General features: G+C 46.3%; 1 pseudogene; it reads left to right on the forward strand.

Annotated features, from left to right (window-relative positions):
- Positions 1 to 11,831, forward strand: part of LOC128342327 (zinc finger protein 420-like) — a 33,281-nt pseudogene extending 21,450 nt beyond the window's left edge.
- Positions 11,832 to 13,605: the final 1,774 nt, after the last annotated feature.

Genomic DNA, 13,605 nt, shown 5'->3' on the forward strand with positions numbered 1-13,605 from the left:
GCGGCATCAGTTCCGTCCAGGGACCTGGTAGGTGCCAAGTGAGTTTGGCGGCAGCAGGAGGGGAGGGAGATCGGGAAGCGCGCAGGGAGGCTGCGGGACCCCCCCCCCACCTTCCCGGCCCTGCCCTTGTAAGGCGGGAGCTGCTTCGCCCACCGCCTCCAGGTACAAGCTGAGTTTCTGCAGAGCTGGAGAGGGAGCTGAGCCCTAAAGACGGGCAAAGGGAGGATGTTGGCCAGATGAGGCGTGCAAGAAGGGCTGTGCATTGGGACTCCCCCTTCCTGAATCATGAGTAGAGGTGCAGCTAGGTAACTTCGGAGCCTGGACCTAATGGCCTTCACACACCCACACCCTTAAGCATCATCCCGCTAAGCACACCCACCATGACACCCAGTATTTCAGGTGTGGGTTTTTGATGACCCAAAGAGCAACTGAAAGAAAGTGGAGAGAGAGAGAGATTCTTTTCTCTCACACACAATACTAGAACCAGGGGTCACTCCATGAAATTGACTGCCAGGAGGTCTAGGACCAACAAACAGAAGTACTTTTTCACACAACGTGTGATCCACTTGTGGAACTCTCTGCCACAGGATGTGGTGACAGCCAACAACCTGGATGGCTTTAAGAGGGGTTTGGATGACTTCATGGAGGAGAGGTCTATCAATGGCTACTAGTCAGAGGGCTGTGGGCCACCTCCAGCCTCAAGGGCAGGGTGCCTCTGAGTACCAGTTGCAGGGGAGTAATGGCAGGAGAGAGGGTACGCCCTCAACTCCTGTCTGTGGCTTCCAGCGGCATCTGGTGGGCCACTGTGCGAAACAGGATGCTGGACTAGATGGGCCTTGGGCCTGATCCAGCAGGGCTGTTCTTATGTTCTTATGAACTCACAAGAATGTAAGGATGTGAAACAAGTATATTTATGCAGATATGCATTAGCAGAAACATTTCAACGTGTAACTTAGCATATTCCCCTCCCACATATCGCTTTCCTCACTCCTTCCTCTTTTTCTAAAAGTATCCAATTTTTAAGCAACTGAATTTGCAAGAATGTAAAGATGTAAAACAAGCCTCATTATGCAGGTACGCATTAGGACCAGCCACCCCCCCCCCACAAAAGCACACAGAAAACAGACAATAACAGTTAAAAGCACTGGATCCCTCTTGGAGTCCCAGCACATGCTCCCTCCCTCCCTCCCTCCCTCCCTCCCTCCCAATTCAAGATTCCAACTCCCAGCATAACATGAGAATTCAGTTGACTCCGTTTGTCTGTTGTTCTCACTCACACGCTGGTGGTTTGGGGTGTGTATGTAGTTGGCAACCCACCTAGGAGAGTCTGCCATCCCAGTGGCAACCAGTGAAGGGAGAGGCAGCAGTGTGGCGGCCGACCTAGCAGGTACACATGCCTCCAGCCATCCATCCAGCTCTTGCCTCCCTTGCTGGGTGAATTGCCAACTAGGCCCTCCCCCCAGACCACCAACCTGTGAGCAGCAGCAACAACAACAGATCAACTGAGTCAACAGAGTTCTCAACTTATCCTGGAGGTTGGGGCTCCAGCTGTGGTCAGGCCAGTTGGGTGCTCTCTGTGGCCCGGGAGATGAGAGGCAGGCAGCCAGTTTGCCAGGGAAATTGATGGGAAGCATTCTCAAGGATACAATTGTTAAGCATATAGAAGGACAGGCCCTGCTGAAGGAGAACCAGCATGGCTTTTGCAAGGGGAAGTCTTGCCTCACTCACTTTTTGGAGTGCTCTGAGAGTGTCAACAGTCATGTGGATAAAGGTGATCCATTTGACATAGTATACTTGGACTTCCAAAAATGCTTGCGACAGAATTCTTTATTGAAGGCTCTTGAGGAGACTTAGCAATCATGGGATAAGGGGACAGTTTCATTTGTGGTTTGGTAGCTGGTTGAAGGACAGGAAACAGAGGGTAAGAATAAATGGACAGTTCTCTAAATGAATGGAAGTAAGTAGTGGGGTCCCCAAGGCTCTGTCCTGGGACCATTGCTTTTTAATTCATTTATGATCTAGAAGTTGGGGTAAGCAGCGAGGTGGCCAAATTTGCAGATGACACCAAACTATTTAGGGTAGTGAAATCCAAAAGACATTGCGAGGAACTCCAAAAAGATCTTTCCAAACTGAGTGAGTGGGCAACAAAATGGCAAATTTGGTACAATGTAAGCAAGTGTAATGTGATGCATATTGGGGCAAAAAACCCCAGCTTCACATATATGTGGATGGGGTCTGAGCTGTCAGTGACTGACCGGGAGAGAATTTTTGGGGTCATGGTGGACAGCTCGTTGAAAGTGTCGACTCAATATGTGGCAGCTGTGAAAAAAGCTAATTCCATGCTAGGGATCATTAGGAAGGGGACTGAAAATAAAACTGCTAATTTCATAATGTCCTTATACAAATTTATGGTGTGGCCACATTTGGAGTACTGTGTACAGTTCTGGTCACCATACCTTAAAAAGGACGTTACACGTTGAAATGTTTCTGCTAATGCATATCTGCATTATAGGTGTAGAAGAGGGCAGCCAAGATGATCAGGGGCCTAGAGCACCTTCCTTACAAGGTAAGGCTACAATACCTGGGGCTTTTTAGTTTAGGAAAAAAGATGACTGAAGGGTGACATGATAGAGGTGTATAAAATTATGCATGGTTTGGGGAAAGTGGATAAAGAGAAATTCCCCCGCTCCCTCTTGTATAACACTAGAATCAGGGGTCATCCCATGAAATTAATTGCCAAGACATTTAGGGCCAATAAAAGGGTGTACCTTTTAATACCATGCATAATTAACCTATGGAATTCTCTGCCACAAGATGTGGTGACAGCCACTACCCTGAAAGACTTTAAGAAGGGCTTAGATAAATCTATGGGGGACAAATCTGTCAATGGCTACTAGTCTGAGGGCTATAGGCCACCTCCAGCCTCAGAGGCCTCTAAATACCAGTTGCAGGGGAGCAACAGCAGGAGAGAAGGCATGCCCTCAGCTCTTGCCTGTGGACTCTTTATTGGTTAGGGGGAGAACAACTGGCCCTATCCATCCCCAGCACAGCATCCCTCCAGTGACTGTGGCTGGTGTCTATCTTATATTTCTTCTTTAGATTGTGAGCCCTTTGTGGACAGAGAGCCATTTTCTGTATTTATTGATATCTGTGTAAACTGCTTTGGGAACTTCTGTTGAGAAGCAGTATATGAATATTTGTCCTCGTATTTGGTAGGCCACGGTGTGGAACAGATTAGATAGAGCTTGGGCCTGATCCAGCATGGCTGTTCTTATGTTCTTATGTTGTGTTTCTGAGACCACTATACTTTGAAACTGGGGGCGGTGACTCAAAAGGTTAGGAGATCCCTTTGCTAATTAAAGCTGCTCTGCTAGGCCGAGATCTGCCTAGTAGAGTGAGTGCAGAGTTACTAGCAGACCCTGCAGGAACACAGGAAGCTGCCATATACTGAGTCAGACCATAGGCCCATTTAGTTCAGTATTGTCAAAATATGTTGTTAGCGATCTCAGGAGTGTTTGACTGAAAGGCGGGATTGAAAACTCTTAATAAAAAATGAAATCAGCAAATGAAGGGAAGGATCCATCCCCATGAGTCTGGCCAGGCAGCAAGCAAGATCTATATTGTGTTTTTTCTTCTTCCCAGGTGGCAAAATCACCCTGCCTTTCCATTCCAGGCCATCTCCTCCTTGTGGTGGAGCAGACTCAGGCTCTGTGCAAGTGGATCAGGTAGGGGAGGGATCCCACAGGGGAAGAAGGGGGCACAGACACTGGGCCTCTCAGAGGGCCTCTCCCTTGGCCTGGAAGACACTGGGGCTATTCTCACGATCAGCAAAAATTGGGCTAGCCTAGCCCGATTTTTGCTGATCGTGAGAACCACCGGGCTCGGCTGCGAGCCCGGTGGTTCTAGAGCGGGTAACCCGCTCAAGTACCCCTCCACTTAGCCCGGGTTTGCAGAGCAAGCACTCCGCAAACCCAGGCTATCCGATCATGAGTAGCGGTGGTGTGGCTCCGTGCCACGGCTGCTCACGCGTAGAGTAGGAGGGGAGGCGAAAAGCCGTTCTCCTCCTGGAGGGGAGGTGAAAAGCCGTTCCCCCGGTATGCCCTGCACACTTGTGTAGGGCATACTGGAGCTTCCAGGGGCCACGTGGCCCCCGAGCTCCCCAGCCCCCACCATCTCTGTCACGGAGCCGGCAACTGTGTGGGCAGCCGATCCGGCCGCCCAGGGTTCCCACCCTGCTCGTGTGCAGGGAGAACGGGCTTAGCCCACTCTCCCCATGCACTCGCAAAAACCAGGTCTCACTGATCGTGAGACCCGGTACACTTTCTCAGTCCCTTGGCTTAGGCTGTCCAAGCTGCTCACTTGGAAGGCCACTGGGAGAGCTTTGAGTCTTGCATGTGAACTTTCAGCCATTCATGTCTTCTTGGATTGATACAAGAACCTGTGACAACAAAATGCCTCCTTCGTCTTTCAGGTTCTTGTGGCCCTTGAGGTGACTGTGAATTTCTCGGAGGAGTGAGTTCTGCTGGATCCAGGCCAAAGGGCTCTGCACAGAGAAGTCATGGAGGAAATCTGTGGGCCTCTCACCTCTCTTGGTATGGCTCTTCCTTCCCTTTGCTGCTATTTCTGGAGCCAGTGTGGTGTAGTGGTTAGAGTGCTGGACTAGGACTGGGGAGACCCGAGTTCAATTCCCCATTCAGCCATACCTGCTGGGTGACTCTGGGCCAGTCACTTCGCTCTCAGCCTAACCTACTTCACAGGGCTGTTGTGAAAGAGAAACTCAAGTATGTAGTACACCGCTCTGGGCTCCTTGGAGGAAGAGCAGGATATTAATAATAATAATAATAATAATAATATTAGTGAACAGAAGGGCTTTTATGGAGAAACAAGTTCATAATCTCATAGTCTTGGATTAGTCGTGGAATCATTGGGGCAATTCACACTATTGCCCCGGGCAGGCGGGGAGGGTGTGGGGAGAAGGCTGCTTTCAACTTACTTTCCCCACCAGATGACCAAGCAGGTCCTCTTCAGGGTACCTCCTGCACTCTGACACAGGCAGCCCTGCTCCGTGCAGCTCTGTCATGAAGCACGGAGCAGGGTGGAGGGATCTAGGGCCAGAACTTATTGTTCCGGCCTCCAGGCATCTCTCAATGCAATGTGTGGGATTCCCCCCTCAGAAAGACGCTCTGTGTGCCTGAGGAGTCACACAATACTCGGTAGCCAGGTTAAGGGTGAACATAGGAAGCTGCCTTATGTATGTATGTATGTGTTTGATTTCTATACCGCCCTTCCAAAACCACCGCACCATATACTGAGTCAGACCATAGGTCCATTTAGTTCAGTATTGTCTACACAGATTGGCAGCGGCTTCTTCAGGGTTGCAAGCAGGAATCTCTCTCAGCCCTATCTTGAAGAAGCCAGGGAGAGAACTTGAAACCTTCTGCTCTTCCCAGAGCGGCTCCATCCCTTAAGGGGAATCTTTTCCAGTGCTCACACATCATCTCCCATTCATAGGCAACCCGGGCCCTGCTTAGCTAAGGGGACAAGTCATGCTTCCTACCACAAGACTAGCTCTCGCACCCTTGACGTCGGCTAAAAGCCAGGCTCGTTAATGGGGTTAGACGAACGGGGAGCAGAGGGATCCACGAGGTCGTGAGGCTGGTTGTGAGAACAGCCTCATTGTCTCCATTTGTTGTGTTTAGGCACATATAAACTTGGCCCTTTGATGATTTCTTCAAGATCTATTTCCCCACTTTCATCTTTATTTTATTTTTTTACATTTTATATCCTGCTCTTCCTCCAAGCAGCCAAGAACGGTGTACTCCATACTTAGGTTTCTCCTCACAACAACCCTGTGAATTAGGTTAGGCTGAGAGAGAAGTGACTGGCCCAGACTCAGCAAGTATCATTGCTGAATGGGGATTTGAACTCGGGTCTCCCCAGCCCTAGTCCAGCACTCTAGCCACTACAACACGCTGGCTATCTTTGCACTTTCCCCAAACTTTAATGAAATCCTAAGCTCATTCCTCATTGAAAATTGAGTGTGTGTGTGTGTGTTTGTGTGTGGATTTCCAAGGTTTATTATTATTATTATTATTATTTTATTTTATTTTATTTTATTACATTTATATCCCGCTCTTCCTCCAAGGAGCCCAGAGCAGTGCACTACATACTTGAGTTTCTCCTCACAACAACCCTGTGAAGTAGGTTAGGCTGAGAGAGAAGTGACTGGCCCAGACTCAGCAAGTATCATGGCTGAATGGGGATTTGAACTCGGGTCTTCCCAGTCCTAGTCCAGCACTCTAACCACGAGACCACGCTGGCTCTTCATTGAGAGTATCATGGCTGAACGGGGATTTGAACTTGGGTCTCCCTGGTCCTAGTCCAGCACCCTAACCACTACACCACACTGGCTTTAGATTGTGAGCCCTTTGGGGATAGGGATCCATCTTCTTTATTAATTTATTTATTATTTCTCTATGTAAACCGTCCTGAGCCATTTTTGGAAGGGCAGCATAGAAAATAAATAAATAAATAAATAAATAAATTTTGAGGGAAATATCTCACCCTTATTTAGTTTTCTTCCCTGAATATTGTTATGATTCTATTAAACTGGTAGGTGACACCCATTATTGATTGGGAAAATCATTGTGTGGAGATTACACTTATCGGAAAATTCAAGAACTTAAATATATGTATTAGAATTTTTTATTAATGTACTTGCAAAAGGGAAGTAAAATTACAGTTTGAAATTTGTAGGATTTCAACTTCAGACATTATTCATTTCATTGGATAATTACCATATATGTTTGTCAAGGCTAGCCTCAGCCACCCCCTTGAACTGGTAAGCTTTACCACTGCCTCCAAGTGGAATCCTTTATTCCCCCCGGCAGTCTCCACTAAACAGCCCTCCAGACCTCCATCTCAAGTCTGGTAGAGGGGTATGGCATCTAAGCATAGGATGGAGAATCTAAGACAGAGATTAGACAAGATCTAAATACATGAAACTTTACTTGATTTTTTAAAAACGTCCAGTTGTAATAATAGAATTATTTTGTATGAAGAAAACAAGAACCCTAAGACCAATAAGGAGCAAATGAAATTTGAGATAAATGCATCCAGCTATCCTAATACTGTGCCTAGCCAGGATTATCACCAGTCACCTTCTTGGATAGCTTTCTCTCTCTGCTGTCTAGCCGGCTTTTCTTTTCCACTCTGCCCAACACGGTCTGCTTCTGCTGCAGTCTGTTCCCTCGGCTCTGTCTCCAGAGGGTTTCAGCTGCCTTCTTGGTGAGTTCCAGCTCTAAGTGATTTCACTGCACATAGCTCTTGAATAATGCAACCAACTATCATCAGATCAGATCACCTCCAGACCAGCTACTCTAGGTGCTCAAACTTTTTTATAATGGTAACACTGTATGCCTCCTCTAGGGTTACGCAGTTGTGGCTAACTCAAACCAGTTGAAAAATAACAAACTCCAGACAGAAATTAACTCTTACGGAAAATAACAACCTTGAACTTTTAACCTGTCCATAGCAAACACAAAATAGCCATTTTAAACAGAACCGAAACAATACAAAATAGAGGATTTAGCTCCATCCCTCACAGTGGTAAATTTGAATCATAGTAAAATTTGAATCTGAAAAAGATCTGCTTCTCCTGGGCATGATGTTTTGTGAATTATTGATCTGATTATTTTGCGTTAAAAATCTTTTGAACAAAAATGGTTAAAATATTATCATTATCTTCAGCAATTTTGCTAAAAATACAATTAAAAAAATTAATAAGGGCACAGGTTCTTGTGTGGATTGGTAACTAGTTGAAGGACAGGAAATAAAGGGTAGGGATAAATGGAGAGTTTTCACAATGGAGGGAAGTAAGAAGTGGTGGGGTCCCCCAGGGATCTGTACTGGGACCAGTGCTCTTTAACTTGTTCATAAATGAAGTAGGATTAAGCAGAGAAGTGGCCACATTTGCAGATGACACAAAAGTATTTAGGGTAATGATATCTAAAACAGATTGTGCGGAGCGCCAAAAAGATCTCTCCAAACTGGGTGAGTGAGCAACAAAATGGCAAATGTGGTTAGGCAACTGCCATATACTGAGTCAGACCATTGGTCTATCTAGCTCAGTATTGTCTTCACTGACTGGCAGTGGCTTCTCCAAGGTTGCAGGCAGGAATCTCTCTCAGCCCTATCTTGGAGAAGCCAGGGAGGGATCTTGAAACCTTCTGCTCTTCCTAGAGCGGCTTCATCCCCTGAGGGGAATATCTTGCAGTGCTCACACATCAAGTCTCCCATTCAGATGCAACCAGGGCAGACCCTGCTTAGCTATGGGGACAAGTCATGCTTGCTACCACAAGACCAGCTCTCCTCTCCTAGTGTAAGCAAGTGTAAAGTAATGCATATTGGGACAAAACTCCCTAATTTCACATATACGCTGATGGGGTCTGAGCTGTCAGTGGCTGACCAGGAGAAAGATCTTGGGGTTGTGGTGGAGAGCTTGTTGAAAGTGTTGACTCAGTGCACGGCAGCTGTGAAAAAGGCAAATTCCATGCTAGGGATAATTAGGAAGGGGATTGAAAATAAAAATGCTAATATTATAATGCCCTTATACAAATCTATGGTGCGGCCACATTTGAAGTACTGCGTGAAGTTCTGGTCACCGGATCATAAGGAGGACACTGTAGATTATCAGGGGCCTGGAGCAACTTAGGAGGCTAAGATGCAGCATCTGGGACTTTTTCGTTTGAAAAAGAGGCAACTACGGGGAGACATGATAGAGGTGTATAAAATTGCGCATGGAGTGGAGAGAGTGGACAGAGAGAAAAATGTCTCCCATCTCCCATCTCCAGCCTCAGAGGCCTCTAAATCCCAATTGCAGGAGAGTAACAGCAGGAGAGAAGGGCATGCCCTCACCTCTTGCCTAAGGGCTCGTCAGAGGCATCTGGTGGGCCACTATGTGAAACAGGATGCTGGACTAGATGGGCCTTGGGCTATTCTTATGCTGTAAACCGCCCAGAGACGTAAGTTTTGGGCAATATGAAAATATGTTAAATAAATAATAAATAAATAAAATATGTTCTTATGTCTCTGCCATGGAGACTGAGGGAGCTTGGTCTGAGGGAAAGATGAGGATGCAGCAAGCTGCAAAGTGTGTGGTGGGGAGGTCCAGTCATTTGGGCAAAGGAGCGACTGGAGATAAAGGTTTTTTGGGAGCCCTCCTGCCTATTTCAAGGTGCCTCCAACCAAAGCCCTTGGGGCTCCCCTCCCACTCCATGCAGTCAGCTGGTTCTCCAGTGGCTGGTGGTGCTGCTGCTCCTCCTTTCTTTCCCTCCAGGAAGGGGATTTGTGGGAGCCCAGCCCACCCGTCAGCCTCTTGTCACTCCTCTCACCCCATCCTACCCAGATCCTTTAATAAGGCCATCACAAGGAGTGACTGGCAGGCACTGGCTGAAGGGGTTGGTCTACCAGTTAGAGCCAATCAAAAGAGCCTTTTAAGTGTGTGGCAGGTTTTTCTTCTCCACCAGTATTTTTGCATTGGTTCCCTCCTCTGTTTTGAAGCTCAATTTCTCCCTCTTTTTATTCCTGCAGATGATGAAGAGGAAACCGAGAGAGAATTTGAACAGCAGAAAAGGAATACTGAAGGAAAACATGAGGAGGTTAAGAAATCTTCTGCTACTGAGTGCTCTGACTTTCATGAAATTCCAGTCAAACACAAGTACTGTGAAGAGAACAAAAATAATGAATCCCCTCCGAGGGCAAAAATCTCAACCACCAAGTCAAGCTGTAGCCGTAATCAAAAAATTCCTGCAGGTGGGAAAAAATATGAATGTGCTGAGTGTGGAAAGAGCTTCACTCACAACAGTAGCCTTATTTCCCATCAAAGAATCCACACAGGCGAGAAGCCATACCAGTGCTCAGAATGTGGAAAGAGTTTCAGCCAGAGTGCACACCTTACTTGCCATCAAAGAACCCACACAGGGGAGAAACCATATCAATGCTCAGAATGTGAAAAAAGCTTCAGCTGCAAAGGTAACCTTGTTTCCCATGAGAGAATCCACACAGGGGAGAAACCATATCAGTGCTCAGAGTGTGGAAAGAGCTTCAGGGATAACTCGAAGCTTACTTCCCATCAAAGAATCCACACAGGGGAGAAACCATATAAATGTTTTGAATGTGAAAAGAGCTTCAGCCACAGCTCGGCCCTTGCTTTCCATGAAAGAATGCACACAGGGGAAAAACCATATCAATGCTCAGAATGTGGAAAGAGTTTCAGAAGCAGATGGTGCCTTATTTCCCATCAAAGAATCCACACAGGGGAGAAACCATATCGGTGCTCAGAATGTGGAAAGAGCTTCAGACAGAGCTCAACCCTCAGTAAGCATCAAATAATCCACACAGGAGAAAAACCATATCAATGCTCTGAATGTGGAAAGAGCTTCAACAAGAGTGTAAACCTTGCTTCCCATCAAAAATTGCACAAAGGGGAAAAACCATATAAATGTTCTGAATGTGGAAAGAGCTTCAGCCAGAGTACAAACCTTACTTCCCATCAAAGAATGCACACAGGGGAGAAACCATATAAATGCTCAGGATGTGAAAAGACCTTCAGGAACAGGGGCAACCTTGTTATACATGAAAGACAGCACACAGGGGAGAAACCGTATCAGTGCTCAGAGTGTGGAAAGAGCTTCATGGAGAGCACGAAGCTTACTTCCCATCAAAGAATCCACACTGGCGAGAAACCATATAAATGTATGGAATGTGGAAAGAGTTTCAGGCACAGCTGGAGTCTCACTGGCCATCAAAGAATGCACACAGGGGAGAAACCATATCAGTGCTCAGAATGTGAAAAAACCTTCAGGAACAGGAGTAACCTTGTTTTCCATGAAAGAAAACACAGAGGGGAGAAACCATATCATTGTTCAGAGTGTGGAAAACGGTTTCGGGAGATCTCAGCCCTTACTATCCATCAAAGAATCCACACAGGGGAGAAACCATATCAATGCTCAGAATGTGAAAAGAGCTTCAGCTGCAGGAGTAACCTTGTTTCTCATGAAAAAACTCACACAGGGGAGAAACCATATCAGTGCTTAGAGTGTGGGAAGAACTTCAAGGATAGCTCACAGCTTAATTACCATCAAAGAATCCACACAGGGGAGAAGCCATATCAGTGCTCAGAATGTGGAAGGAACTTCAGGCTGAGCTCACAGCTTGCATGCCATCAAAGAATTCACAAAGGGGTGAAACCATTTCAGTGCTCTGAGTGTGGAAAGAGCTTCACACAGAGCTCCGCTCTTACTTGCCATCAAGGAATCCACTCAGAACAGAAACCATATAAATGTTTTGAATGTGGGAAGAGTTTCCTTCTGAGCTGGAGCCTTATTAATCATCAAAGAATCCACACAGGAGAAAAACCACATCAATGTTTGGAATGTGGAAAAAGTTTCAGACTTAAATGGTGCCTTACTTCCCATCAAAGAATCCACAGTGGGGAGAAACCATATCAATGCTCAGAATGTGGAAAGAGCTTCAAACAGGGTTCAAACCTTCGTACCCATAAAAAAATCCATGCAAGAGAAAACCGACATCAGGGCTCATTATGTGGGAAAAGCTTCAGCCAGAGCTCAAGCTTTAGATCGAGTGAAATGATCCACACAAGAGAAAAACCATATAAATGCTCAGAATGTGGACAGAGCTTCAGCCGGAAGTCATGCCTTAGTTCCCACCAAAGAATCCACAGAGGAGCATAACCATATCAGTGCTCAGAGTGTGGAGAGAGCTTCAGCCAGAGATCATAGCTTACTTAGCATCAAAGAATTCACACATGATAGAGACCATTTACATGCTGAGATCTTGTCAGCTCCTTGGGAGCTGTTTATTTTCCCTCTCATTGCTTTAAAGCATCGGCATCTGTTTTTAGTTGGAAAAGGAGGTTCCAAGTTTCCTCCCTGGAAGCATCTCCAAGATAGGGCTGAGAGAGATTCCTGCCTGCAACCTTGGAGAAGCCGCTGCCAGTCTGTGAAGATAATACTGAGCTAGACGGACCAATGGTCTGACTTGGTATATGGCAGCTTCCTATGTTCCTAAGGCTATCTGTTTGGGAGACCCTTCCAAGCCATATGCAAGAGTTGAATCTGCTTTTCTGTTGTGGCAATAGAAGGGCATAAGAGGAGGCCTTGGTCTTTTGTTGAAAGGTGCCTCTTTTTCAGCATGTCCCTTCCAGTCTGCCAGTGCACAAGGGGAATGTAGTGCTGCTTAGAGTTCTGTGCAGAGAAGTGAGTCCCTGATTTGCATGAGGAGTGCCTGACCCTTAAGCAGAGGGACTCCTTTTTCAAGGGTGGGGATGCTACAGAGGAGTTGCAACAAGATGCTCAGGTGGAGCCGGTTGGGATGAGGAAGCCCCTGACAGCCTGGTGTAGTGGGTAGCATGTTGGTCCTGGCCTGGGGAGAGCTGACTGTTCCTCAGTCAGGAAACTTGCAGAGGGGCACCTTTCTGTCGAATTCCCCTGCCTCACCTGGGTGTTTTGAATATCGCCTGGATAGGAGAATTCATCTGTCCCATTCTGAAAAGTGTTATATAAATATTTGTAATAGTTGTTCTGGCAGCTCTTTGAGTAGAATAAAAATGCAGTAAATAAATATATTCCAACTCCTTTCTTTCCTCCCACCAGGTGGGAACCCAAAAGGTAATGAGTCTTGCTTAGCTATGCTGGACTGAAACTTTCACCACCACCCCTTCTATGCACTCCCATTTGAGCTATTTTTGGAAGGGTGGTATAGAAATATTGTTACACTTCTTTTACAGTCGCTGCACTGGTTGCCTGTTCGCTTCCGAGTCCAATTCAAAGTGCTGGTTCTCACCTACAAAACCCTTATGGGCTTAGCACCTGTATATCTCTGGGATTGCCTCTCTCGGCCAGTTGTATCCTGATCTGTGAGGTCTTCTCAGCTGGCCCTCCTTAGTGTCCTTGGCCCTGGTGTAGTGTGCAGTGCCTGGACCCGTAGGAGGGCCTTCTCTGTGGCCGCCCCTCTTCTTTGGAACACTCCCCCCCCCCAATTCGTTCAGCCCCCTCCCTGGCTGCTTTTAAATCCCACCTGCCCTTCTTAAGACCCAACTGCTTCACCAGGTGTTTACCCTATCATCATCATCATCATCATCATCATCATTATTATATTTTTATTGTTATTGATTTTGTTGTTCATCACCTAGAGTCTTTGGAGAAGGCCGTATATAAGAAAATTTAAATAAATAAATAAATAAATAGTCCAAATGAATAAATAAATTTGATGCAGACAATACTGAGCTCGATGAATCTTCCTATGTTCCTCATTAGGGGTGTGCCTCCGGAGTATAATGTTTCAGGATAGTTCTTATAAATTGAAAAAGAATATTTTGATCCTGGCTTTTATAAAAGTGCTTCTTCATGGAAGTTCGCCAACTTTGCCTGCCCCCTTCCTGACCTCTATCTGCATATGGAGCCCACTTCCTCAGGACTTAGAAACTTGTTTTTCTAGAGACCACCATGAGGTCATTCTTACCTTATAATCCAAGTCTGAGGAATCCAGAAAAAACAGCCAATAACTTCTTGCCCTGAGCCTGAA

The sequence above is a fragment of the Hemicordylus capensis genome, chromosome 2 (genome assembly GCF_027244095.1).
Source record: "Hemicordylus capensis ecotype Gifberg chromosome 2, rHemCap1.1.pri, whole genome shotgun sequence".
Classification (NCBI taxonomy): domain Eukaryota; kingdom Metazoa; phylum Chordata; class Lepidosauria; order Squamata; family Cordylidae; genus Hemicordylus; species Hemicordylus capensis.